The 27,184-nt window shown below is 42.2% G+C and overlaps 1 long non-coding RNA gene across 2 annotated transcripts in view; it reads right to left on the reverse strand.

The window, feature by feature from the left end:
- LOC145534604 (uncharacterized) overlaps positions 1-25,258 on the reverse strand; it is a 42,136-nt gene extending 16,878 nt beyond the window's left edge. Inside the window, exons 1-3 of one of the 2 annotated variants that reach the window (XR_014074792.1) lie at positions 22,675-25,258; positions 22,441-22,567; positions 21,403-21,527 (exon numbers count right to left, since the gene is read on the reverse strand). This is a non-coding gene — a long non-coding RNA (uncharacterized LOC145534604). Of the gene's footprint in view, positions 1-21,402; positions 21,528-22,440 lie in introns of those variants that run through there. The other variant, XR_014074791.1, reaches the window with a different exon arrangement.
- Positions 25,259-27,184: the final 1,926 nt, after the last annotated feature.

Consider the following 27,184-nt stretch of genomic DNA (forward strand, 5'->3'; position numbering starts at 1 on the left):
AATATTTATTTATTACAATTTTATTTATATATAATAATATTTAAATGATAGTTATATAATTATTATATAAATATTATTAAAATTATAAAATAATTATAAAATATTATTTAAATATTACACTTACTATAATAATCTCTAGACCCATCTATGTCATCTGAAAATGGTGTTACAGTAAGTCCCCTACATACAAACCTTCAAGTTGTGAACTCTCAACTTTCAAAGATGTGAACATATGTTTGCACGTCCAGTTACATAAGTTAGTTCACATGTCTGGTGTACATTGTTACCTGAGTGCATCCTCTGCAAGTAATTGTGCTTTTCTGTACTTTACTGTACAGCACTGTATAGAGTCCAGTAGTAGAGTATCTTTATTTCAAGTCCAGGATGTCCAGAAGCAGGTATAAAAACAGCAGTGATGTGGCTGGTACTGCTAAGAAGTGTCATGAGATAACAATGGCAACAAAAATGAAAATAATTGATAGAGTGGAGCAAGGTGAAAAGATGGAATTGGAGGCCTAGCAAAAGGATGTAGAGAGACAAGAGCAAGAAGAAGTAACCGAAGAACCAAAGAGATTCACGACACAGGAAATGGCAGGAGGATTTTCTTCATTCGAGGAGGTACTGTTAGCTTCTGAGGCACAGGAATCGAATATAGAATGGTACAGGAAAGTTTGCATATGGCAGCTGTTGAGAATGCAATCCAGTGCTACTGTGTCACCCATAATGAGAAAAAAAGAACTATGACCCAGTCATCACTGGATCATTTTTTCAAGAGGGTAGATAGAGTTGAATCCAGCAACGAACCAGAACCTGTGCATCAATGCAAGGTGTGTGTGAAATTGCAGCTTGATTCCATTTCCTGTTGCTGACAATCCTTCAGCTCTGCCATCTCCCACCTCCTCTCCCTCCTCCAGTCAGTAACTCTTCTTGCCTGTTCACTCAATGCCAGCCCCTGTATGCCAGCTATTGTACTGTACAACTTATTGTACTTTTCAAGGTACTGTACTGTAAGATTAAAAATGTTTTCTTTATTTTTTGTTTGTTTTTTTTGTATTATTATGCACAAAGACATTACTAAAATGTTTAGTTTTTATATATTATTCTCATGAAAAGTAATATAAACCTATTACAGTACACAATTCACCTGCCAATGCAGGAGATGCAGCTTCGATCCCTGAGGCAAGAAGATCACCTGGAGAAGGAGAAAGCAATCCACTCCAGTAATCTTGCCTAGGAAATCCCATGGACAGAGAAGCCTGGTGGGCTACAGTCCATGGAGTCTCAAAAGAGCTGGACATGACTTCGCAACTAAACGACAACAACAGTAGTATGGAGCCAACTGTATTAGTTGGATATCTAGGCTAACTTTGTTGGACTTACAGATTGGACTTATGAACACACTCTAGGCATGGACCCTGTTTGTATGTGGGGGAATTAAAGTACTTCATTCTTTTTTATGGCTGACTAATATTCCACTGAATATAAGCACCACATCTTCTTTATCCATTTGTCTGTCAGTGGACACTTAGGTTGCTTCTGTGTCTTGGCTATTATGAACATTGCTGATATGAACACTGGGGTGCGTATCTTTTCAAATTAGTGTTTTCTTGTTTCCCAGATATATGCCCGGGAGTGGAATTGTTGGGTCATATGGTAACTGTATTTTTAGTTTTTTAAGAAACTTGCATACTGTCTTCCGTAGTGGCTGCATCTATTTATATTCCCACCAACAGTGGAGAAGCGTTTCCTGTGAAGGAGAGAACTCTTGATGGGAACTGAGATTTTCTGTCTGGAGCTGCAGCCTGCTGAGAAGACCCATAGCGAAGGAACTTGGGGGAAAACACCTAGAACTCAATCTTTCCCTTCCTCCCATTAAACTCATTCTGACCCCTCCCAGTTGGCCGAACCCAGGGAGCCAGGGAGCTGGTCAACACAGGCTGCCTCCTGGGGCACACAGCATGGGGGGGCAGGCTGGGGGTGGAGCCAGTGGAAGCCGTACTGCACCCACCAACCTGGCAGGTGGGGGCCAAAAAGCACAGAAATTAGAGGATGTTTTGGGTCTTGAGCGTTTCTAATTAATCACATGCCTTTGGACAAACTCCTCTTTCTCTCTCTGATTCTGTTTGTGCATTTATAAATGCTGATACCACTGCTTTCCTTGCAGAAAAATTGTGAGTCTTAAGTGAGATAAAGTATGCACATAAACTACTTGCCCTATAGCTAGTTTTCAGTAACTGAGACCTTTTTTTAAAAAAAACTGGAATAATCATTATCCTAAGAATAACGGTTAGTATATTAAAATATCAAACTCTCCCTGTAAATATGCCAGAGGTGGGTATCCTACAGCAAGGATGGCTGGTGAGGTTAAAGTGGGAGAGACACTGTTTACCAGGAGTGTTCAGTTCAGTTCAGTCACTCGGTCGTGTCCGACTCTTTGTGACCCTATGGACTGCAGCACACCAGGCTTTCCTGATCATCACCCACTCCCAGAGCTTGCTCAAACTCATGCCCATTGAGTCGATGATGCCGTCCAACCATCTCATCCTTGGCCCTCCCCTTCTCCTGCCTTCAATCTTTCTCAGCATCAGGGTCTTTTCCAGTGAGTCAGTTCTTCTCATCAAGTGCCCAGGAGTATTAACACGCTCCAACCTTTGTGTGTGTGCTAAGTTGCTTCAGTCGTGTCCGACATTTTTCGACCTGTGGACTATAGCTCCCAGGCTCCTCTGTCCATGGGATTCTCCAGGCAAGAATACTGGAATGGGTTGCCTTGCCCTCCTCCATGGGATCTTCCCAATCCAGGGATTGAACCCAGGTCTCCTGTGCCTCCTTGTATAGAATAGGCATGAAAATGGAACCTGTTGGATGTTTCTTGTAAAAATGAATGCAAAAACTTAATGCAGAGGCTGGCTCCCATAAGACAATAAGTATCCACACTTTTACTTAGTAGTGGAAAATAGGGTGAAAAACTAAGTAGCTAAAAATAGAAAAATGGCGAATTCATGAAATGAAATATGAAGCCATTAAAAATGATGTCTTATGAGAATATATTCATGATCTTTTTGCAGACAGAGATCTTTTAAACAAGTCACAAAAAGCTCAAACCAGAAAAGATGGATATATTGAACTTCATTAAAATTAAGAACTCTTATTCATCAAAAAATACCATTAAGAGAGGGAAACTGCAGAGTAGGAGACTCATATCCATTTTATAGAGCTTCCCAGGTGGGGCTAGTGGTAAAGAACCTGCCTTCCAATGCAGGAGACACAGGAGATGAGGGTTCAGTCCGTGGACTGGGAAGATCCCCTGGAGGAAAGCCTGGCAACCCACCCCAGTATTCTTGCCTGGAGTATCTCATGAGGAGTCTGGTGGGTTACAGTCCATAGGGTGGCAAAGAGTTGGACATGACTGAAGTGACTTAGCATGCACATATGCATCCATTGTATAATATATAAAGAAGTCCTACAAATAAATAAGAAAAAAGCAGGCAAACAAATAGAAAAATAGTCAAAATATCTGACCACGCACTTCACAAAAAAGATATCTGAATTGAAAAGGTGCTCGAATCCTTAGTCATCAGGGAAATGCAAGTTAAAATCACAAAGAGAAACCACGCAGGAGAATGACTAACATTTAAAAGCCTGATCATACCAAGTGTTGGTGAGAATGGAAAAAACTCTCATATGATGTAGGTAGGAGGGTGAACTGGTATATCGCTTTACTATATAGTAGGCAATATCTGCGAAAAATAAAACACACGATTGTCAGAGGATGTAGAGATTCTACTCTGGGATGTGTAACCAAGAGAAACAGGTGCTTATGTCCAGAAAGAGACAGGCCCAAGAATGTTGATAGCAGCTTTACTTATAATAACCCTAAGTAGGAAAAAACACAGATATCCATCCATAAAAAGATGAGTAAGTAAAGGTTGATATCTTCAAACAATGGGATTCTGTACAGCAGTAAAATAAATAAATAAATAAATAAACTACTGGAATAGTCAGAAACATGGATAAATCTCATAGAGCTAATATTTAGTGAGAGAAGTCAGCTACAAAAGAGTACCTCTGATATGGCTCCACTTATACAGCAAGATCAAGAACAGGCAAAATTGAATCTGAAGAATACATGTATATATGTATATATATCTGAATCCCTTTGCTGTAAACCTGAAACTAACACAACACTGTAAATCAACTATATATCAATAAAAAAAAAAAAGAAAAGGCAAAATTTGAGGGGGCAAAAAGGAGCCTTCTAAAGTGTTGGAAATATTTTATATAGAGGTCTGGATGATGGTTATGTGGGTTTATACACACATCAAAGTACCTCAATCTGTACACTGATTTGCGTACTTGTTAAATATAACAAATACATCAATAAAGCAGTAAAGTTCACGTTATTGTACAGCAGAAGCTAACACAACATTGTAAGCAATTATCCTCCAATTAAAAAAATTTTTTTTAAAGAAGAGGAAAAACTGATATTTACAAGAAATTCTAATGATATGGGGGAAAGATTTGGTATAATGCGAAATTAGAATCAAAATACGACAGAGAGAATAAAAATTTTAATGCACAGCTGTAAGAAAATACACTGAAAGTTTGCCTATAGGTCTTTCTGAGGGTGGGATTAAATATTTTCTTCATGCTGTTCTAGGTCTGCAAAATTTTCTTCAGTGAACATGAAGAATTTATAATTGGGAAAAATTATCTTAAAGAATTGAAATGCCTTTTTAAAATTTGCAAGGCAGAATGGAAAGGAAAGAAACAGCTGGCAAAACAGCATTTATGCTAAATGCTTTAATATAGCTGTAATTGCCTGATTTCCAGGCTTTAAACGTAATTTTAAAATAGGTCATATAGTCAATAACTTTGAATTGGTTAATTTTTTTCTTATTCTTTCACCTCAGAGGCAAAACTCAAAGGAATAAATGGATCTATAGCTAAGTAGATAAATGTATTTGAGACTGAAAGGATTTTATTGTACATTTTTATTGCAGCTATTTTCTCCTTTCATTTTGGCTATTAATGTGCACAGCTGAATTGAAGTCTAGACCTTTTTGGCTTTTAAATACTTCAGCGGAACTCCCAACTGTTAATAATAGCCCAGGTCTCTCCCTCATCTTTGAAGGCATGGGTTCTGAGTACTCATTCATTTGAGGTTAAGTGGGCGATTATGATTGGAGAAAAATACCAAGTGTGGGGAATGCAGGAAGCTGTCAGGCCTGGCTGGACCTCACCTGGGGCAATGTACTCAGTCTTGTCGCCCTGTCTTTGTGGTCCTAGTTTAGTAGTCGCCAAGTCATCTCTGATGCTTTGAGACCCCACACACTGTATTCTGTCAGCTGCCTGTCTTGCTTGCTACTAAAGCCATGTTCTCAACAAATCAGAGCACATGATGGAGCCTGCCAGAACTGTGGTGGCCAAAAACCCAACCAGATGCTGAGCTGCTTGCATTGTTTTCCTGCTAAATGTGCCCCAACAGACTCAGGCCCCTAGGCTAGATAGAAAGGACCTATCTCATTAAAACTACAGCAAGAAGACATTGGGGAAAGGGGAGAATTCAGGCATCAGGGTCTTGCTGCCCAACTGCCATTTTAACGTCATTGATTCATTAAAAAAACCCACTTATTAGACACAAGAAGTTCAACCTAGTACTCTGTGACAACTAGAAGGGTGAGATGAGATGGGATGGGGTAGGGTGTGGGAGGAAGGTTCAAGAGGGAGGGGACATATGCATACTTATGGCTGATTCTCATTGTTATATGGCAGAAAGCAACACAACATTGTAAAGCAATGATCCTCCAATTAAAAATAATTTTAAAAAAAAGGTTTATTAGAGCTCCTCTATTTTCCAGGCACTGGATGCTGGGGATAGATCAGTGTTAACTCTGTCCTCCCCACCCAATTCATAAATGAAGTTCTAACTCTCAGTGCCTCAGAATGTGCCTTGTTTAGAGTCAAAATTCCTTTACAGAGGTGATTAAAGGAGGTCATTAGAGTGGGCCCCAATCCAATATGAGTGATATGCTTATAAGAAAAGGAAGATTTGGATATAGACATTGACACCAAAGGAAGATGGTATGAAGACGCTGGGAGAAGACAACTATCTATGAACCAGGGAGAGGCCTGAACGGATCCTCCCTTTATGCCCTTTGGAAGGAACCGAATCTGCTGACACCTTGATCTTGGACTTCCAGCCTCCAGAACAGTGGGAAAATACATTTCTGTTGTTTAAGCCCCAGTCTGTGGTACCTTGTTAGAGAAACTAATACAGAAGGAGGAAGATACAAGGCCCACATCCTATTGGAACTCACTTTAAAAAAATTACAGAAAACAAAACTCTGGGAATTCCCTGGTGGTCCAGAGGTCAGGACTCCATGCTTTCACTGCAAGGGCCAAGGTTCAATCCCTGGTCAGGAGATTAGGATCCTGCAAGCCTCGAGGTGCAGCCAAAAGGAAAAAAAAAAGAGAGAGAAAACAAACCCCTTTCTATTATGGACATCTTCATTCTACATAAAGTAGAGAGAATGGTACAATAAACTCTAAGGTACACATGGCCCAGCTTCAGTCATTATCAGCACACGACCAATCGTCTTTCTTTTCTATTTCCCCATTCCCTCTGAATCTCTATCTATTATTTTAAAGCAAATCCCAATTACTGTATGACTTCATCTGTAAATATTTCCAAATATGTCTCTAAGAGATAAAAGCTCTATTTGAAAAACAGAACAATACTATCATCATACATTAATATTAATTCATTAATATCATCTAACATCCAGTGTTCAAATGTCTCTGATGGTCCACAAATAGGGTTTTTTTTTTTTTCCCAGTTGATATAATGAAGTCAGGATCTAAACAAATTCCATCTACACCAACTGGCATTTTACATTATATGGCATTTTTAATTTCCCCTCTGTGCGTACTAAGTCACTTTACTCGTGCCTGACTCTGTGTGACCCTATGGACTATAGCCTGCCAGGCTCCTCTGTCCATGGGATTCTCCAGGCAAGAATACTGGAATGGGTTGCCATGCCCTTCTGCAGGAGATCTCCCTGACGCAGGGATCGAACCTGTGTCTCTGACGTCTCCTGCATTGGCAGGCAGGTTCTTTAACACTTGCACCACCTGGGAAGCCCTGCCCCCTTTTTTTCTTGCTATTTACTTATTGTAGAAATGTTTTTTTCGGTAGAGTTTCCCAGATTCTGAATTTGGCTGCCTGCATCATTGTGGCATCGTCTAACATGATCTGTTGCTTATCTTTTACAAACTGGTAGCAGGTTCCAGAGTCTTGATGAGACTCAGGTCAGTTATTTGACAAGAATACTTTGAAGGAGGTACTCTGAGTTTTCTGTTACATCCCATCATGAAGCATATAGTGTTTTGGGTATCTAGGTTTTGGATTGCCCTCACGGCTCAGCAGTAAAAAATCGCCTGCCAACGCAAGAGACTCGGGTTTGATCCCTGGGTTGGGAAGATCCCCTGGAGAAGGAAATGGCAACCCACTCCAGCATTCTTGCCTGGGAAATCCCATGGACAGAGGAGCCTGGAGGACCACAGTCCACGTGGTCTCAAGAGTCGAACAGAGTGACTAAACCGCCACCACCACGACCACCACCACCCCCCCCCACACACACACATGCTTATTGTTTTTAAAGTAAAGAGTAAATTAAAGTCTGTTGAAGTTATTAGTTATTGTCAAGGGAGGAAATGGGACGGAGAGAGACAAGGGTGGAAGCTCGACCTAACCATGGTGTCTTGTCTTATGGTTTTGACTTTGGTACTGTGCACACCTGCACACTGTTTAGTTCACTTAACAATATATCCTGGTGATCAGTCTAGAACATTTTATAACGACCCTCTTCACCCCTTTTTATAGCTCCAGAGTGTTCCATTGCATAGATGTACATTCTAGTTCTCTCTTGATAGAATATTGAGCTGTTCTACAGCAGAAACCAATAAAACATTGTAAAGCAATTTTCCTCCAATTAATTTTGGTGTGGACTATTCAAAAACAAGATTAAATTGTATAATTTATTACAGAAAATAAATTTTTAATAAAGCGAAAAAGAAAATTGAGCTGTTTTATTTATTACAGTGTCATAGTTAATATCTTTATACAGATAATATTTTTTATTTCTGCCAGTATATCTGTGTGAAAGATTCTCAGAAGAGGGTTTGTTGTGTCAAAGGGTAATTACAGGTGTACTGTTGCTAGATATTAGTAACCCCCACCCCCTTCATACATTTTTTTTGCACACCAGTCAGCAGAATGAGTCAGTTCTTACATTGCTTCGTCAACAGAGTATCTTTTCCACTATTTAGATCATTTGACAGAAATAAATCTGACAGGGAGAAAAGTTATCATGATTTTAATTGGTAATACTGTTACTATGGGGCTTCCCTGGTGGTTCAGATGGTAAAGAATCTGCCTGCAACGTGAAAGACCCAGGTTCGGTCCCTGGATCAGGAAGATTCCCTGGAGAAGGGAATGGCTACCCACTCCAGTCTTCTTGCCTGGAGAATTCCATGGACAGAGGAGGCTGGTGAGCTATAGTTCCCGGGGTCCCAAAGAGTCAGAAACGACTGAGCAACTAACACTTTCACTTTCTGTTTTCACTTTTCTGTTATTGTGAGTCGGACTGGACATCTTTTCAAATATTTAAGGACATGGAACATTGAAAAGACTTTCTCTCTGTGAGCTGCCTTCATAACTCTATCCCACCTTTTCTATAAGATTATTGGCCTTTTTTTCCCCTTAATATTTTAGAGTGAATTTACTTTTGAGAAAGAAGGTAAACAAATAAATGTGATAGATAAATAAGAGGAATCTGGCTCAATAAATTGATAAATTCTAAGAAGGAAATGAATAGACAGAGAACTGACAGAGTGGAAGGTGGTCCTTTAGTTGAAGAGGTCAAGAGAAGCCTACTGGGGAAGGTGACTTAAAAAAAAAATGATGTGGTGAAAAGGGAGGCAGTATTTGAGCATTTACTCTTTACTTATTTATTTTTGGCAGCTGCTGTAGCACGTGGGATCTTAGTTCCCCCACCAGAATTGGAACATGCACTCCCTGCACTGAAAGGGCAGACAGGACCACCAGGGAAGCCCTGGAAGGTGACTTTTTAAGAGAAAATTAAGAGAAGCAGGTACATGAAGAGTAGATGAGCCCAGAGGTAGATTAGTGAATGAGCCAGGCAGGGAGAACATCATATGTCAAAAATCCTGAATTAAGAAAGAATTTTAAATGTTCACGGAATAAGCAGAAAGCCAGATTGTTTAGCATCACCCTTGTTGTTCAGTCTCTAAGTCGTGTCTAATTCTGTGACTTCCACGGACTGCAGGACACCAGGCTTCCCTGTCCTACACTGTCTCCAGGAGCTTGCTCAAACTCATGTGCGTTGAGTTGGTGATGCCATCCAACCACCTCATCCTCTGATGCCCCCTTCTCCTCTTGCTTTCAGCATCACCCTTGGGAAAAGTGAAAGGAAGGAGGGTGAGGGGAGATTCTGAAATTCTAGGGGTTTCTGTTTTATGAGGAGTGTTGGTTATATGTCTGTGTTTATTTTGTGAGAATTCATTAAAGCATACACTTAGGATATATATCATAAATCAGTAAAAAAGAAATTCCCAAAGAAGAAGCTGAGGGAGACAGAAAGAGGACTCAGTGAAGCAAAAGCCCATTGAATGAAGGAAGAGGGGAGAATGAAGTTGGAAGCAGAGGGAAGGGCTCAGGGGATGCAGGGCTTTGGAAACCAGAGGAATAGTTTAGTTTTCTTTTCAAGGGTGGAAATTGAGAGGTTTCAAACAATAGACTGCATGTGGAAAGTAACACAGAACTGAAAAATCAGGGCACCAATTTTACTTCAACCTTCTGTTTTTGAAAGGTAGCCTTCGGTCCCTTTTCGTGATCACTGCCTCCACAAACTACCCCCTGCGGATATGACACCTGAACAAAATAGTGAGATGGGATTCTTGAATGTTTCACAAAAATAAATTTTTCTCCTGTTTGGGATGTGCAGCTTTACCTGTGCTGAGAGATCCCCTGACTGTAGGATAAAGGGCATTAAACTCTGGGTTGTGAGGCACTGGTCCAGTGCTCCATATGGGAAGGAGATGAAAAACTACATCCCCATAAGGAGAAAAGAGGAAAAATACTGTTTTTAAAATTAATTTTGATACCACTTTTAAATGGGAACAAGTGGGAAAATGTCTTTATATATTAATGTATTATTTTTGGCTGCACTAAGTCTTTGTTGCTGTGTGCAGGCTTTCTCTAGTTGCGGCAAGTGGGGGCCACTCCTTGCTGTGGTTTCTCCTATTGCGGAGCGTGGGGTCTAGCTGCACAAGCTTCCGAAGTTGTGGTGCACGGGCTTAGCTGCCCTGTAGCATGTGGGGTCTTAGCTCCTGCCCAGGAATCAAACCGATGCTCCCTGCATTGGCAGGCGGATTCTTAACCACTGGACCACAAGGGAAGTCCAGGAGAATGTCTTTTTGAAAAAAGACATTCATCCTTCATTTCTTAAATTTATATTCAGTAAAATTGACCTCTGTGTGTATGAAAGTTGAAAGTGGAAGAAGTTGCTCAGTTGTGTCTGACTCTTTGTGTCCCCATGGACTATACAGTCCATGGCATTCTCCAAGCCAGAATACTGCAGTGGGTAGCCTTCCCCTTCTTCAGGGGATCTTCCCAACCCAGGGATCAAACCCAGGTCTCCTGCATTGCAGGCAGATTCTTTACCAGTTGAGCCACTAGGGAAGCCCAAGAATACTGGAGTGGGCAGTCTATCCCTTCTCTAGCTGATCTTCCTGACCCAGGGATTGAACCGAGGTCTCCTGCCTTGCAGGTGGATTCTTTACCAGCTGAGCTATCAGGGAAGTATATATAGTATATATGTGTGTGTGTGTATAGTATGAGTTTTAACATATCTGTAGATTCATGTAATCACCAAAACAATCAGAATACAAATAGTTCCATTACCCCTGAAAACTGGCTCTATGGCTCATTTGTCCACCAACCATTCCCCTTATGCCTCAATTCCTGCAGCCACTTTCCTCTTATTGTAGTTGGCTTAATTCCAAAATGGCCTCCGTGAACTTCACCTCCGGAGGTATAACCTATATCATCTCCCCAATCTCGGGTGTGGGAATGACCTGTGACTTACTTCTAGCTAGTAGAATACGGCCAGGATTATTGGATCTTGGTCACTTTCTTGGTTAGGTTGTTATGTAGCAAAGGTCACTCCCACGATCACATTATATTATATAACAGTTCTTTTTAGCAGATTGGAGCAAGAGACACTCTTTTACAAGAGACACACTTCTACTTTAAGTTTGCTTTAAAAAAGCAAACTATCCTGCACGACTGTCTGGGAGGAGGGCTACGTGGCAAGAAACCCAGGACCTGAGGATAGCCTCCAGCCAACAGCCAGTAAGAAGCCAGCACCCTCAGTCACAGAGCTGCAAATGAATTCTGCCAACAACCTGAATGAGCTCGGAAATGAATGCTCCTTAGTTGAGCCTTCACATAGGACACAGCCTGACTGACATGTTGATTTCAGCCTTGTAAGTATAAGACCTGAGTATAAGACTCAGCTAACCAGAACTCTGACTCCTGACCCACAGAAACTGTGAGATAATTATGCATTGCCTTAAGCTACGAAGTTTGTGGGCATTTGTTAGGAAGCAATAGAAAACCAATAAACTTCCCTATAGTGTTGCCTTTTCCAAATGTCATATAAATGAAATCACATGATATGCAAATTTGGGGACCAGTTTTTTAAATTCAGCATAATACTTTTATGATCATTCTTTTTATTGCTAAAAGGTATTCTATTACATACAGACACCACAGTTTTTTTTTTAATCATTTACCTGTTGAGGACATCTGAGCTATTTCTAATTTTTGGCAATTATGAAAAGAGTTGCTACAGACATTTGTGTACAGGTGTTTGTGTGAACATTATTTATTTGGGGTAAATATGGTTGCTCGGTCATAAGGTAAACATGTGTTTAACTTTATAAGAAACTTTCAAACTGTACGTGCCTATACCATTTTGCATTCCCCCTAGCAAAGAATGAGGGTTCCAGTTAATCTTTATTACCATCGGCACTTGATATTGTCTTTATTTTTTTCAAAAGCTGTCCAAATAAGGGTGCAGTGGTTTCTCATTGTGGTTTTAATTTGCATTTTCTTAATGTTATTGGTGTTGAACATCTTTATATGTGCTTATTTGCCATCTTCACATCCTCTTTGGTAAAATGTCTAAGTCTTTTGTTCACTTTTTTATTGAATTGTTGAAATCGTCTTTCACCATTGTGATATTAGATACGGTTTTTTGTTTATTTTTATAGATGCTTTTTAACAATTTAAATAATTTGCCTTCTACTTCTACTTTGCTCAGGGTTTTGTTTTTTTTTTTCATAAAAAGATATTGAACTTTTCAAGTAGTTTTTCTGCATTAACTTATATAATTGTGTGTGGTTTTTCTTCTTTGGCCTGTTCATATGGCAGATTATGTTAAATGATTTTCAAATTTAAACCATTCTTGCAGTCTTGAAAATAATCCCATGTAGTTGTGGTGAAGTATTCTTTTTATTTCTGGAATCAGTTTGTTAGTATTCTGTTGAAGATATTGTTTCTATGTTAATGATGGATGATAGACTCTAATTTTCTTCTCTTTTTCATTGACTCAAGAATGAACCTAGACTACACATTCAACTTTATGGTACTGCTTCCTTAAGTTTCTTCTTTACCATGATCTCTGTGACATTTTCTGGTCCCCCGGGACCTCTACTGGTCTTGTGACTGGAAAGCTGGAGTTTGCATTTCCCTACTCTATGGCATATTTGGGTCTTCCCTGGTGGCTCAGATGGTAAAGAATCAGCCTGCAACGCAGGAGACCCGGGTTTGATCCCTGGTCAGGAAGATCCCCTGGAGAAGGGAATGGCAACCCACTCCAGCATTCTTGCCTAGAGAATCCCATGGACAGAGGAGCCTGATGGGCTATAGTCCATGGGGTCACAAAGTGTTGGACACGACTGAGTGACGAACACTAACTTATCCTATGGCATAGTTCTGACTGTGTCTACCTCCAAAGCCAAGCAGGAGGAGCGAAGATAGAGATAAAAATCAATGCAAATGATTCCTATGCTCTTGGAACTATGGTCCCTTTGGTCAGAGAGAAGGATTCTGTTCCCTCGTAGTTTTAGGTGCCTGTTCAGCTGCTGCTGCCATTGCTGTCACTATCACCAACATAGTGATGCCTTTGAATTTTGGTACCTAGAGGTTTAGGTGGAAAAGACAGAAATAACTAAAAACATGGGGGATTCCCCCTAGTATCTCTGAGCTTTATGGGTCCTCTTACTCCCTCTCAAACAAGAAAGAGAGAGAGTCTTTTAGAGATCTTTTTTGCCACCCCTAGTACACAGTTCCAGGTTTCATCGCCTTTAATTACAGACTAAGGGACATTGGAGTAAGAAAAGATACAGGAAATTCATCCATGAATCTATCTTATTTGGAGTTTTTATTTTCTTATGCAATTTTCCTATTTTTTTCCTCCAAAATCTTTAATAGCTCCTCCATATATTTTTTCTGTCATTTTTAGTTGTATTCAGAGGAAATAACAGAGCAAAGTGTGCTTATGTCATTTTAACTGAACTAGAGTGGAAAATGGCTTTTGATATATATAGTAATTTATTCACAGAGTGGTTGAATCTGCTGTGATGCTTCCATTAATTGAAACACTTCCACCTTGGGGAATTCTCTCTTTAAGAGATTCTAATGAATTCAAGGATGGTTGAATACCTACAAACCAATCAATATGATACACCACATCAATAAATTTAAGAATAAAAATCTTATGAACATCTAAATAGATGCAAAAAAACTCTTGACAAAATTCAACATCTGTATATGGTAAAAATTCTCAACCAAGTGGGTATCAAAGGAACATTCCTCAACATAAGAAGAGCCATATATGACACACCCACAGTTATCACCATACTCAATGATAAAAAGCTGAAAGCATTTTCTGTAAAATCAGGACCAAGACAAGGACCCCCACTCCTGCCATTTTTATTCAAAATATTGGAAGCCCTAGTCACAATAATCAGAAAAGAAAAATAAATAAAATGAATCCAAATTGGAATTGAAGAAGGAAAACTTTCACCGTTTGTAGAGGACATGATGCTATGTATAGAAAACCTGAAAAACACCACTAAAAAAAATTATTAGGACTAACAAATAAATTCAGTAAAGTTGCAGGATGCAAAATTAATATATGGAAATCTTTTGTGTTTCTACATTAACAATGAACTATCAGAAAAAGAAATTAATAAAGCAGTCCCATTGTATCAAAAAAAATAAATAAAACACCTGGAAATAAGCATAACCAAGGAGGTAAAAGATCTGTACTTGGAAACTATAAGACACTGATGAAAGAAGTTGAAGATGGCATAAATGGAAAGACAGATCATCCTTGTGGATTAGTATTGATATTGTTAAAATGACCATACTACCCAAAGCCATCTATAGATTTAATGCAATCCTTGTCAAAATACCACTGGAACTTTTTTCACAGAACTAGAACAAATAATTCCAAAATTTGTAGACCCCAAATGCCTTGAGAAAGAAGAACAAAGCTGGAAGTATCATGCTCCCTGATTTCAAATTATGTTACAAAACTACATTCTTAAAAACAATATGGTGCTGGCACAAAAACAGCCACATAAATAGAGGCAATATAATAGAGAGCCCAGAAATGAATCTTCACTTATATGGGCAATTACTCTATGATAAAGGAGGCAAGACAATATCTTCAAAAACTGATGCTGGCAAAACTAGACAGCTGGATGGAAAAGAACCAAGTTGGACTACTTTGTTACTTCATACACAAAAATAAACTTAAAATTGGTTAAAAGCTAAATGTAAGACCTGAAATCATAAAAATCTTCGCAGAAAATATAGGCTGAATACTCTTTAACCCTAGTCTTAGCAATATCTTTTTGTATATATCTCTTCAGGCAAGGGAAACAAAAATAAACAAATAGAACTACTTCAAGTCAAAAAGTTTTTGCACAGGGAAAGAAACTATCAACAAAATGAAAGCACTGCTTACTGAATGGGAGAAGATATTTGCAAATGATATATCTGATAAGGGATTTATGACCAAAATATACAAAGAACTCATACACCTCAACATTTAAAAAAACCACACAGCTCTAACAGAAAATGGGCAGAAGACCTGAATAAACATTTTTCCAAAGAAGACATACAGATGGCTAACAGGCACATGAGAAGATGCTCAATATTACTAATTATTAGGGAAATACAAATCAAAGCTACAATGAGATATTACCTCATACCCAGTGGAATGGCTATCATCAAAAAGACCACAAAGGATGTGGAGAAAAGGGCACCCTCGTGCACTGTTGGAGGGACTGTAAATTGGCATAGCTACTATGGAAAACAGTATGAAGTTTTCTCAAAAAGTTAAAAATAAAACTACCATATGATCCAGCAAGTCCACTTTGGGGTATTTTTTTCAAACAAAACAAAAACACTAACTCTAAAAGATACACGTACCCATACGTTTATTGCAGCATTAGCCAAGATATGGAAGTAACTTAAATGTTCATTCTTGATAGATGAATGGACAAAGAAGATTAGATAGATAGATAGATAGATAGAAGATAAATATACAATAGAATATTACACAGTCCTTCAATCCTATAAAAGAATGAAATCTTGCCATTTGCGGCAACATGGATGGACCTAGAGGATCTCATTCTAAGTGAGGTGAGTCAGATAGAAAAAGGGAAATACAGTACGCCTTCATTTACATGTGGAAGCTAAAAAACAAAAGAAATGAACAAATATAACAAAACAGAAATAGACTAATACGTACAGAGAACAAAAGGTGGTTGCCAGAGGGGAGGGGAAAAGAGAAAAAAACAAACCCCCAAGATGGTAACTATAGGAGGTAACGATGTCTAATTAGCTTGATTGTGATGATCACTTTACAATGTGTATTTATATGAAACAACCATGCTGTACACCTTAAATGCATTTTTTTGTCAATTATATCTCAATAAAGTTGAAAAGCGAAAAAAAAAAATGTATCCTTCACCTGGATTAAGCTCCTCTCTGCTGGTTAAGATCACGCTCAGTTAGGAAACACGGAAGGGGTGAGGATGGGTATGGATGACCAGCTTTTTCTTCCTTGTCTCCTCATCTTGTTTCCCTCTACTGCACTGTCCAGCCTCTACCTTCTCCTGGTTGACTCAAGGAGAGAGGAAGATAAGGGGAAGAGAGGAGTTTTTACTAGATCTGTCCTACTGTCATCTGGTTTGGTGCCCTGTGTGTGTGCGGCTCATGTTCAAATGCTAATCCCCACATCCCCTACACATAGACACAGGTCTCTTCTGTGGTTTGCAGTTTTCTGCCCTGGACTGTGCTTCCTCCAGCAGGAACCTATGACTCTTTCCTGGTTCCAAAGTGCACCCTACATAAACCCTCTGTTGGGTTATCTTACTCCCCCGGGATGGCCTCTGGGCAGAGTCCTGTTCAAGACTGTGCTTCCTCTTGGGAAGTTCAAGGCTGACCCATGGTGAGACTTGAGTTTCTTTGTCTCTGGAAGTGCAGCTGGTTTGCCTTCTTCCTCCACCAGCGAGAAGTGAAGTGAAGTTGCTCAGTTGTGGATGACTCTTTGCTATCCTGTGGACGATAGCCTACCAGGCTCCTCCATCTATGGCATTTTCCAGGCAAGAGTACTGGAGTGGGTTGCCATTTCCTTCTCCAGCGGATCATCCCGACCCAGGGATTGAACCCAGGTCTCCCACATTGAAGGCAGATGCTTTACCCTCTGAGCCACCAGGAAAGCCCCAGGAGAAGCTTTGACTACCATGTCTCACCCTTAGATTTTTCTCAAACATCAGCCCCTCACCTTTCAACAGACATGTGACAAATTCTCTGTCCCACTCTCTGCCACCACTTGCTGGGAAATAACTTCCAAAGAAAGGGCTCCCATTAGTTTTACTTGATCTTCTCTTATAGGTCCTAGAAAGAGGACTTGGGCTAGTGGCTTCTTTTGTAGGTATAGTCTCTTAGTATGCAGAGCACTGGTGATGCAGCCTCTGTTGTTACTGATGTCAGGAAATGTCTCATTTGCCTTCCTCGTATGCACTCAACTTAAGAATCTTCTGCATGACATATTTTTCAAGTTGAAGGTTCAAGGCTTGGACCCAACCCCACACTCATGGGTCCTGTTGAATTAGCTCAGGTCCAATCCCTATCTGTGTGTGCTCAGCCTTCTTTCCTGGGCCTGAGCAAGGATCTGGGTTTCTCTCCCTTACACTCTTCTGGCCCTGGCTCTTGGCCTGCCTACCACACATACCAGCAGGTCTCCAGTGGGCCAAGGAGAGGAAGGAGGACCCTGAAAGCAGCAGCTGCATGGTTCCTTTGCTGGGTCAGTTTCCACCTCATGATGCTTGGACATTGCTTTTGTAACAGCATCTAATGAGACTTGGTGCCTTAGCTTCTCATTAATGCTTATATCCTCAACTTCAGAGTGTTCAGACCATGATTTCTGGTCTAGTTAGCAGTTGTGCAGCCTGATTATTTGATAACCTTGGTATCTGCTTCCTGTGCTCAGCTTTGAATCTCAATGCTGCCTCAGAGGGTTTTGCTCACGATAGTAACTAGAATTCAGCAGTTACTCTCTGTCGAGTGTGTGCTGAGAACTACTTTAGGCCCTTTTATGTACACTAGCCCATTTATTTCTCCCAAGAACTTTGAAAGATAGACTACTGAGATTCAGAGAGGGTAAGGAACCTGCCCAAGCTCTCACAGCACAGCTAGCTCATTAACAGACTTGAGAATAACACTTAATTCTGCCTGATTTCAGAGGGCATAGTCTTTCCTTTGCACCAGATTCAGGACTTTTTGTTCAGCAAGGGGTTGGAGAGGAAGCTGAGTTCTGGGTGTTTTCTTAGCTGTTTTCACAAGCTCCCCCTGATCCTAGTGAGTGGGACAATTTCCTTAGGGTAGGTGTCTGGTTTGCCCCTGCCTTGCCTCTGGGGCGCTAACAGTCCCACCTGAACCACTTCTCAACTCAGTATTCACAATTCAGCTCTTGTCAAGCCCCTTGCATAAGGACAAGTTCAACTTGTCCACATTTCACTAAGTAAGCCAGGTATGTTCCATGGAGAACATTGTACTGATGTATTTGGAATTACCTAACTTGGTGAGAGAAGGTGCTAACAGAATCAGAAGAGATTAAGAGATTTAGAGGTGTGCTGTGATTGTGCTTAGATACTCAGTCGTGTCTGACTCCTTGTGATCCCGTGGACTGTAGCCCTCCCGGCTCCTCAGTCTGGGGATTCTCCAGGAATACTGGAATACTGGAGTGGGTTGCCATGCCTTCCCCCAGGGGATCTTCCCGACCCAGGAATCGAACTGGGGTCTCCTGCATTGCAGGCGGATTCTTTACCAGCTGAGCTACCAGGAAAGAGTGGTGGCAAGAACACAAAATGGTACAAAAAGGTCTTAACGACCTGGAAAAAGCACAATGGTGTGATCATTCACCTAGAGCCAGACATCCTGGAGTACAAAGTCAAGTGGGCCTTAAGAAGCATTATTACAAACAAAGCTAGTGGAGGTGATGCAATTCCAGCTGAGCTATTTCAAATCCCAAAAGATGATACTGTTAAAGTGCTGCATTCAATATGTCAGCAAATTTGGAAAACTCAGCAGTGGCCACAGGACTGGAAAAGATCAATTTTCATTCCAATCCCAAAGAAAAGCAATGCCAAAGAATGTTCAAACTACTGTACAATTGTGCTCATTTCGCATGCCAGCCAGTTAATGTTCAAAGTCATTCAAGCTAAGCTTCGATAGTACATGAACCAAGAACTTCCAGACCTATAAGTTGGATTTAGAAAAGGCAGAGGAACCAGAGATCAAATTGCCAACAAGTGTTGGATCAAAGAAAAAGCAAGAGAATTCCAGAAAAATATCTATTTCTGCTTCACTGACTACACTAAATCCTTTGACTGTGTGGATCGCAATAAACTGTGGAAAATTCTTTAAGAGATGGGAATACCAGACCACCTTACCTGTCTCCTGAGAAACCTGCATGCAGGTCAAGAAGCAACAGTTAGAACTGTACATGGAACAATGGACTGGTTCAAAATTGAGAAAGGAGTATGTTAAGGCTGTATATTATCACCCTGCTTATTTAACTTATATGCAGAGTACATCATGCAAAATGCTGGGCTGAATGAAGCTCAAACTGGAATCAAGATTGCTGGGAGAAATATCAACAACCTCAGATATCCACCCTATGGCAGAAAGTGAAGAGGAACTAAAAAGCCTCTTGATGAAAGTGAAAGAAGAGAGTGAAAAAGCTGGCTTAAAACTTAACATTCAGAAAACTAAGATCGTGGCATCTGGTCCCATCACTTCATGGCAAACAGATGGGGAAAAAGTGGAAACAGTGACAGATTTTATTTTCTTGGCCTCCAAAATCACGGCAGATGGTGACTGCAGCCATGAAATTAAAAGATGTTTGCTCTGTGGAAGGAAAGCTATGACAAACCTAGACAGTGTATTAAAAAGTAGAGACATCACTTTGCTGACAAAGGTCCATATAGTCAAAGCTATGCTTTTTCCAGTAGTCATGTATGGATGGGAAATTTGGACCATAAGGAAGGCTGAGTGCTGAAGAATCGATGCTTTCCAATTGTGATGCTGTAGAAGACTCTGGGACAGCAAAGAGATCAAACCAGTCAATTCTAAAGGAAATAAACTCTGAATATTCATTGGAAAGACTGATGCTGAAACTGAAACTCCAATACTTTGGCCACCTGATGTGAAGAGCAGACTCACTGAAAAAGACCCTGATGCTGGGAAAGACTGAGGGCAGGAGGAGAAGGGGACGACAGAGGACGAGATGGTTGGATGGCATCACTGACTCAATGGATATGAGTTTGAGCAAACTCTGGGAGACAGTGAAGGACAAGAAAGCCTGGTGTGCTGCAGTCCATGGGGTTGCAAAGAGCCGGATACGACTTGCTGTTCTTCAGTTGCTCAGTCGTGACTGACCGTTTGCGACCCCACAGATTGCAGCACACCAGGCTTCCCTGTCCTTCACCTTCTCCCAAAGCTTGCTCAAACTTATGTCCATCATGTTGGTGATGCCATCCAACCATCTCGTCCTCTGTCATCCCCTTCTCTCCCGCCCTCAATCTTTCCCAGCATCAGGGTCTTTTCCAGTGAGTCAGCTCTTAGCATCAGGTGGCCAAAGTATTGGCGCTTCAGCTTCAGCATCAGTCCTTCCAAAGATTATGCAGGGTCTATTTCTTTTAGGATTGATCGGTTTATCTCCTTGCCATCCAAGGGACTCTTCAAGAGTCTTCTCCAACACCACAGTTCAAAAGCATCGATTCTTTGGACACAACTTAGTGACTGAACAACAATATCCAAAAGTATTCAAAATACATCAACACAGTGGATACAAAAGAGATGTGGCTGTTTAAAAACACAGACGTTGGAGAACCTGGGGCTGGAGTTTTGCTCAAACAGGGCAAGTGGGGAGGAATGAGATGTGGAATGTAGATTTCCTACGAAAAGTGTGGGGGAGAAGTGACTTTGCTGAAAAACCTTGGTAGCTGTGGGTAGCCATGGTAACGCAGAAACGTCGTCTGAATTATGAGGAAGTTCCTATAGGTTGGACTTTACCAGAAGGAAAGGAGATGGCAAGTGAAGGGGGAGGGGAGAGGAGGTGAGAGGGAAGTGCTGGGCTGAGAGGAGAGGGAGGGAGAGAAGCGGCTTGTGGGGGTTGGGGCTGCGACCAATGGAAGGGAAGGGCTGGGAACCACATCCAGGTAGGGAGCCATCTCCAAGGGTTTTCTCTTATTCTTGAAAAATTTCTATAACTGAAAGTAGAAAAGACTGGTGTGGTCCTGGCAGGTGAGGTTGCGTCCTGCCTCTTGGATTCAGACTCTGTCACTTAATCAGTGGCAACTGTGGCCATGTCTGCATGACAGGAGCTCCAGCAAGCCTCGCAGATTCTCCCCAAGTCCCTTGCAGCCTGGTGCTGGGCTGGTGTCAGCTAAGCGCTGACCGAGTTCTGGAAGGCTCTCATTCAGAAGTTGCCTGGAGGAAACAGGTCAGGCTCTCTTATTTGTTTTGAGCTTCAGCTCAAGCAAATAAAAAATAAACCAAACAGGAAGTAAAGTGCTGTGTCAGAAGTACTTCCAACCCTCTAAGAGCAAAACAGCAAGAGGGCACTTGCCACCTGCAAGGAAGTGCTGGGCTGCAGGCAGGCTGCTGTCCTGGCGTGGGAGGGAAGGAAAGGAGACCAGGGACAAGCAACAGTGCTGTCAACAGGCCGGGTCTGAAGCGGTGCAGGCTTTACCAAAGATAAAAACAAAAACACTGAGGTCAAGCCCCAGAGCTGCCACTTAATAGCTATGTGGCTTTGGGCAAGTTGCTTAACTCTTTCGTGCTTCCGTTTCCTCATCTGTAAAAGAGAAATCATAGTAGCTCCTGTCTCACAGGCTTGCTGAGAGAATTGCAAAGAATAGAGTGTTTAAATAATAAGCACTCGATACCCAGGGATCCATGACTGGGTGTGTGATTACTATAACCCGCCTGAGGAACCAAGGTCAGGCCCTTGGCTATCAGGCAGGGTGTCACTGAACATTTGGAGTATCAGGCATTGCTGCCTTTCATTCTTCTACTGTGATCTGAGGCCTTGATATTGGAGTATGTGGCACCTACAACCCAGCTGCACAGAGTTTTGTTACATCTGGAGTTAGATAACTATACCATTGCATGCTAAGTCGCTTCAGTTGTGCCCAACTGTTTGTGACCCCATGGTCTGTAGTCTGCCAGGCTCCTCTGTCCATGGGATTCTCCAGGCAAGAATACTGGAGTGGGTTGCCATGCTCTTCTCCAGGGGATCTTCCTGACCCAGGGATCAAACCCACGTCTCTTAAGTCTCCTCCACTGGCAGGCAGGTTCTTTACCACTAGTGCCAATGGGGAAGCCTGATTATACCATTAAGTCCTATTAATTTTTACTCATTTTCTTAAGAAAAGTTAAATTTGGTTAAGAAAATGTAAACTTAAAGACTTGGGCTTTCCCTGGTGAGACCTGGGTTCGATACCTGGGTTGGGAAGATCCCCTGGAGAAGGGAAAGGCTACCTACTCCAGTATTCTTGCCTGGAGAATCCCCATGGACAGAGGAGCCTAGCAGGTTACCATCCAGGGAGTTGTCAAGAGTTGGACATGACTGAGTGATTAATTACACATATGCAAACTTACAGACTTGGAAAAATGTCTATCAGTTCCCACAAGTGGAAGAGCTAAAATAGTAAAATGGTCAATTTTTTCAGAAAGATGAGCCCTAGAACAGGAGCTCATTTACTCACCTCTCTTCTTGTTGAACTTGAGCCAGGAGATGGTCAGACCCAGAGCCCCTTGAGGGCCAGGATCAGACTGGTTCATTTCCTTGGTCCCCAGCGCACCACCAGGCACGTGGTGAGAGCTCAGTAAACACTTGATAAATGGAAGGAAGGAGAAAATGTGAGAGCTCACCCCCACAAGCTGCATCTCTCTTCCCAAAGAGAACCCCTTCCTGCAACTCCATCAGCTGAATCCAGCACCTGTGGCCAAGTTAGTATACAGCTAAGGTGTCCTGCAAGAGAAGGGAATTTCCTGATATGTTAAGTATGTTAACACGAACTTTGGTAATAGCCAGTTGGCTCAGTCCAGGTTTTAAGCTTGAAAATCAGGCACTCCCAAATCTCCATCCTCTCTGAAGGCTAGGCTTGGCCTCCTTCAGTCTCCAGCTCTCAGAATTCTTTTTTTTTTTAACCAATTGTTGTTGTTATTGTTGTTTTGGCCACACCATGTGGCTTGTGGGGTCTTAGTTCCCCAACCAGAGACTGAATCTGGGCCCTTAGCAACTGAAGCGCTGAGTTCTAGCCACTAGACCACCAGGGAATTCCTCAACATTCTTTTTTTTTTTTTTTTAAATATATCTTTTTTTTTTTTTTTTAACATTCTTTATTAGAATTGTTATCATCAGAAACAAACATTCATTGAGGACCAGCTATCAGAAGCAAGACTGGATTCCGAGGATTCAGATAAGGTGGTCATAGCTCAGTACCTGACCTAGGGCATTTAGAATCTTGTGTTTGTTAGCTCGTGCTGCATAGCAAACCATCCTAAAATGTGCTGGCTTGTAAAAATAAACATCTACTGCTTGTTCACAATGAGTTGGCTGGGATAGTTTTTGTGACCAGGACAGCTTAACTGGGGCTGGACGATGTAGGATAGCCTCGCTCACACATTTGGCAGGCAGGTTGGTCTAGGATCGCTCATCTTTGGTAGGTCAGCTGAGGGATCCATCTCTTCTCCTTGTGTTTTCTACCCCTTAACTGACTAGCCCAAGCTCCTCACATAGTAGTCTCAGGATTTTCTAATGTTCCATTGGCCAAAACAAGTTACATTTACATTTAAACTCAGACTCGAAAGAGTGAAGACACAGACTCTGCCTCTTGGAGGTAGAAGTGGCCAAGGCAAGTCACATGGCAAAGGGGCAACATCTAGGCAAGGGAGAAACTATTGTGGTTGTTTTGCAAATTATCTACCACAGGTCTTATTGGGACAACAAGGGTGATTCTTGAAAACATAAATAAGAATATGAAATAGCACAGGATATCTGCCAGGAAAACTGCACAGAGGAACACAGACCTGAGTTGAAAGGAGTGATAAAACTGAGATTGGATGGAGGTCAGGGAATATTCCAGCTGGAGGGAGGAGCATGGATGTGCAAATGCACTTGACCTATTCAGGCGGGCAGTGAATGTCCAGCTGTGGCCACAACGGGGAGCTCACTTAAGAAAAAGGGAAGAACTAAGGACACCAGTGTAGTCGAGACAGAGTCTCAGCACTGGCCAGGGTCTTGATGTAAGGCATTCGGGCTCCATTCTCTAAGCAGTAGGGAGTCATGCAGGGTTTTGATCCAGGGCCAAATGACACTCTACTCTGGAAATGGTGTGCAGATGGAAAGGAAGTTCTCTGATTTTGCCATCCTGCACAGATGCACAGCATGCCACGTGATCAAGCACCAGAGGGACTTTTCGGCAGTGGGTGGAGTGGAGTTCTTTGTCGTCAGGTTTTGCTTTGTTGTTGTTATTGTTTTTTACTCTATGTGTACCTGAGTCACCCCACCATCAAAATGAAAACACTCCTATATTTACTCTCTAGGGTTATTTTAAGGGTCGAATACGAGAATGTATGTAAAGTGTTCGGCACAGTGTTTGGGTTTTGGTAATGATACAGAGCAGAAAGATTTGGAAAGGGAGTCATGATGGGCAGGAGAAAAGCTTGTGTGTATTTGGGGTTACTCCCCTCAGAAGATCCCAGAAACCCTCCATCTACACAGGGGAGATCCAGCCTGTCTGCCTCTCTAGATAAGCTTTCAGCTCTCTTCTGGGTGGAGGGGCAGGCCAGGGGGTGGGGAGGGAAAGGGAGAACCAGGGAACTGGAAGTGCCTGGGAATATGGGTGGGGGGGACACAAACAGTCTCACAGAGCACCAACACCAGGAAAGACCACTCTGAGACCATGACCAAGTGAGACAGCACAGGCCACTTCATCCCTGTGACCAAGCACAGGGAGCCCAAAGTCACCGTGCCACCCACACACTTCCAAAACCCCCTCTTGGCTAAAATGAGTGACTGCTGCAACTTTGCCAAGCACAGCTTTATCCCCTGCTCTAGTCAGCCCTCCCTAGAGAGAAGATATTTGTTGAGAAAATCATAGAATTGTCTCACTTTTTTGTGCAATCCATTGCTTTCTCGGATCCTCCCTGATCACCATCGAAGCCCAAATTCTACAATAGGTTCTAACACCCTCTTATAGAGATATGCCACACTCCCCATGGTGTACATGTTCCCTCAGTGTGTGTCCCTGGGGGATTTTGGCTGAAGTTCACTGACATACTGTTCATCGTTATGAACACTTTCTGTCCTAACTGCTCTTTTTTTGGATACACTGAGTGCATTAGTTACAGTTCTTTGGAGAAGCAGAAGCAATAGGAGATACTTACATTGTATATAAAACACAAAAATACATAGGTAGGTAGGTGGGTAGACAGATGTGTGTGTGTGCGCGTGCACACTCAGTCACTCAGTTGTGTCTGTCTCTTTGCAACCCCAGGGACTGTGGCCTGGCAGGCCCCTGTCCATAAGATTTCCCAGACAAAAATATTGGGGTGGGCTAGCCATTTCCTTCGCCAGGATCTTCCTAGACCAGGAATGAAATCTGCATCTCATGCTTAGAAGGCAGATTCTTCACCACTGAGCCACCAGGGAAGCCCCAAACACATAAATACAGAAGCTTATTTTAGATAGATACACAAGAAGGTAGGTAAGTAGTTAGATAGATAGAGGAAATTTATTATAAGGAATTAGCTCATGAGAATATAGAGGCTGACCAGTCCCACAGTCTGCAGTCAGCAGATTATCTGCAGACAGCAGGTTGGAGACCCAGGAGAGCTGATGGTGGAAGCTCTAGCCCCAAAGCCAGCAGGTTCCATACCCAAGAAGAGCTAGTGTTTCAGTTTGAGTCCAAAGGCAGGAGACCAATGTTGCAGCTCAAGGGAATCAGGCAGGATGTGTTTTTTCCTTTGTCATGAGAGGGTCAGCCTTTCAATTCTCTTCAGGCCTTTGATTGATTGGGTGATACCCACCCATACCGGGTAGGTGGGGAGCCCTCTGCTTCACTCAGCCTGCTGAATCCAACATGAATCTCATCCAAAAACACCCCCACGGACACACTCAGAGTGTTTGACCGAGTATCTGGGCATCCTGTGGCCCAGTCAAATAGACGCATAAAATCAACCATCACACTGGGGTTTAATGTTGGCTAAAGACCTAAAGAAAGGCCCGCATGCAGCCAGTGTGCTGAAGGGGTGGACCAATGAACAAGCAGATGCTGAATCAGGCAGGACCCAGCGTGACCACCGCAGACATGTCTAATGCCTTTGCCCCAGGTTTCCCAGGTGACAACCTGCCTGCCAGTGCAGGAGACATAAGAGATGTGGGTTCGATCCCTGGGTCAGGATGATCCCCTGGAGGAGGGCATGGCAACCCATTCCAGTATTCTTGCCGGGAGAATCCCATGGACAGAGGAGCCTTGTGGGCAACAGTCCATAGGGTCGCCAAGAGTCAGACACAACTGAAGCGACTTCAGACGCATGGACTGTGTTCCTATGTTTGAAAGTTTGTCATAGGGGAAGTTTTGTGCAGGCACAGTGTTAGATAGAAAGCACATGCTGGTTTAGAGACTGTCTGCTTAGCCAGATAGTCATGGGGCCCTGGAGGCAGAGGGTGTCTCTGAGGCCAGGACCCAGAGGAGCCTTCCTTAGGGGTATCTCGGTCCACACAATGGAAGAAGGCTTAACGAAGACACCTGGGAAATTTGGACAGGAAATGGGACATGAGCTGGGAGGGTCAGGGTTGTCCAGCAGGTAGGTGCCACACTCAGGGCCTGCGTCCTGAATGTGTGACCTGTGCAGTAACACAGTAGAGGTGCCCCGTGCTTGATTCAACGTTCTGCTTCTCTGGGTTAGAAACTGGCAGTTGAGGACCTGCTACTTTCTCTTTTTTTGATGCAGTTAAATTATCTCAGTAAATTTAAAAGTAGAAATGTCAACCCCTCCTCCCGCTAAACGGTAGCACCTTGTGTGTGGCTCTCATCCTTGTCAGAGGTGGGGGAAGCAGACGGGGAGGTATGTTGAGGGTGAGGCAGAGCCAGGAAGTGGCCAGTGGACACAGACGGTGGAGGAGGCCTGGCTCCGGGAAGTTCTAGGGGAGAAATGTGTGGGTTGCTGAGACTTGCCAGGAATTCCATCACAATTTTCCACATCCCCTCCTTGTTATATCTACTTTATGCACAGAGCAAGGCTTCAAGACACAGGAAATGGCTGCATTCAAGCCCCAGTGGAGAATTTTTAAGTATCTGGACTTAAACTAGTCACTGTACCATTTACTTGGTCAATTTTAATATAATATTTTTCCATTTGGCTTTGTTACCACCTTGTGACAGTATTGTTTTCCACTAGTTGGACTGCATATGAATCATGGATTTGTTTTAGCACAGTTTT

Source organism: Giraffa tippelskirchi, chromosome 14 (genome assembly GCF_054371585.1).
Source record: "Giraffa tippelskirchi isolate mGirTip1 chromosome 14, T2T-mGirTip1v1.2.pri, whole genome shotgun sequence".
Lineage (NCBI taxonomy): Eukaryota > Metazoa > Chordata > Mammalia > Artiodactyla > Giraffidae > Giraffa > Giraffa tippelskirchi.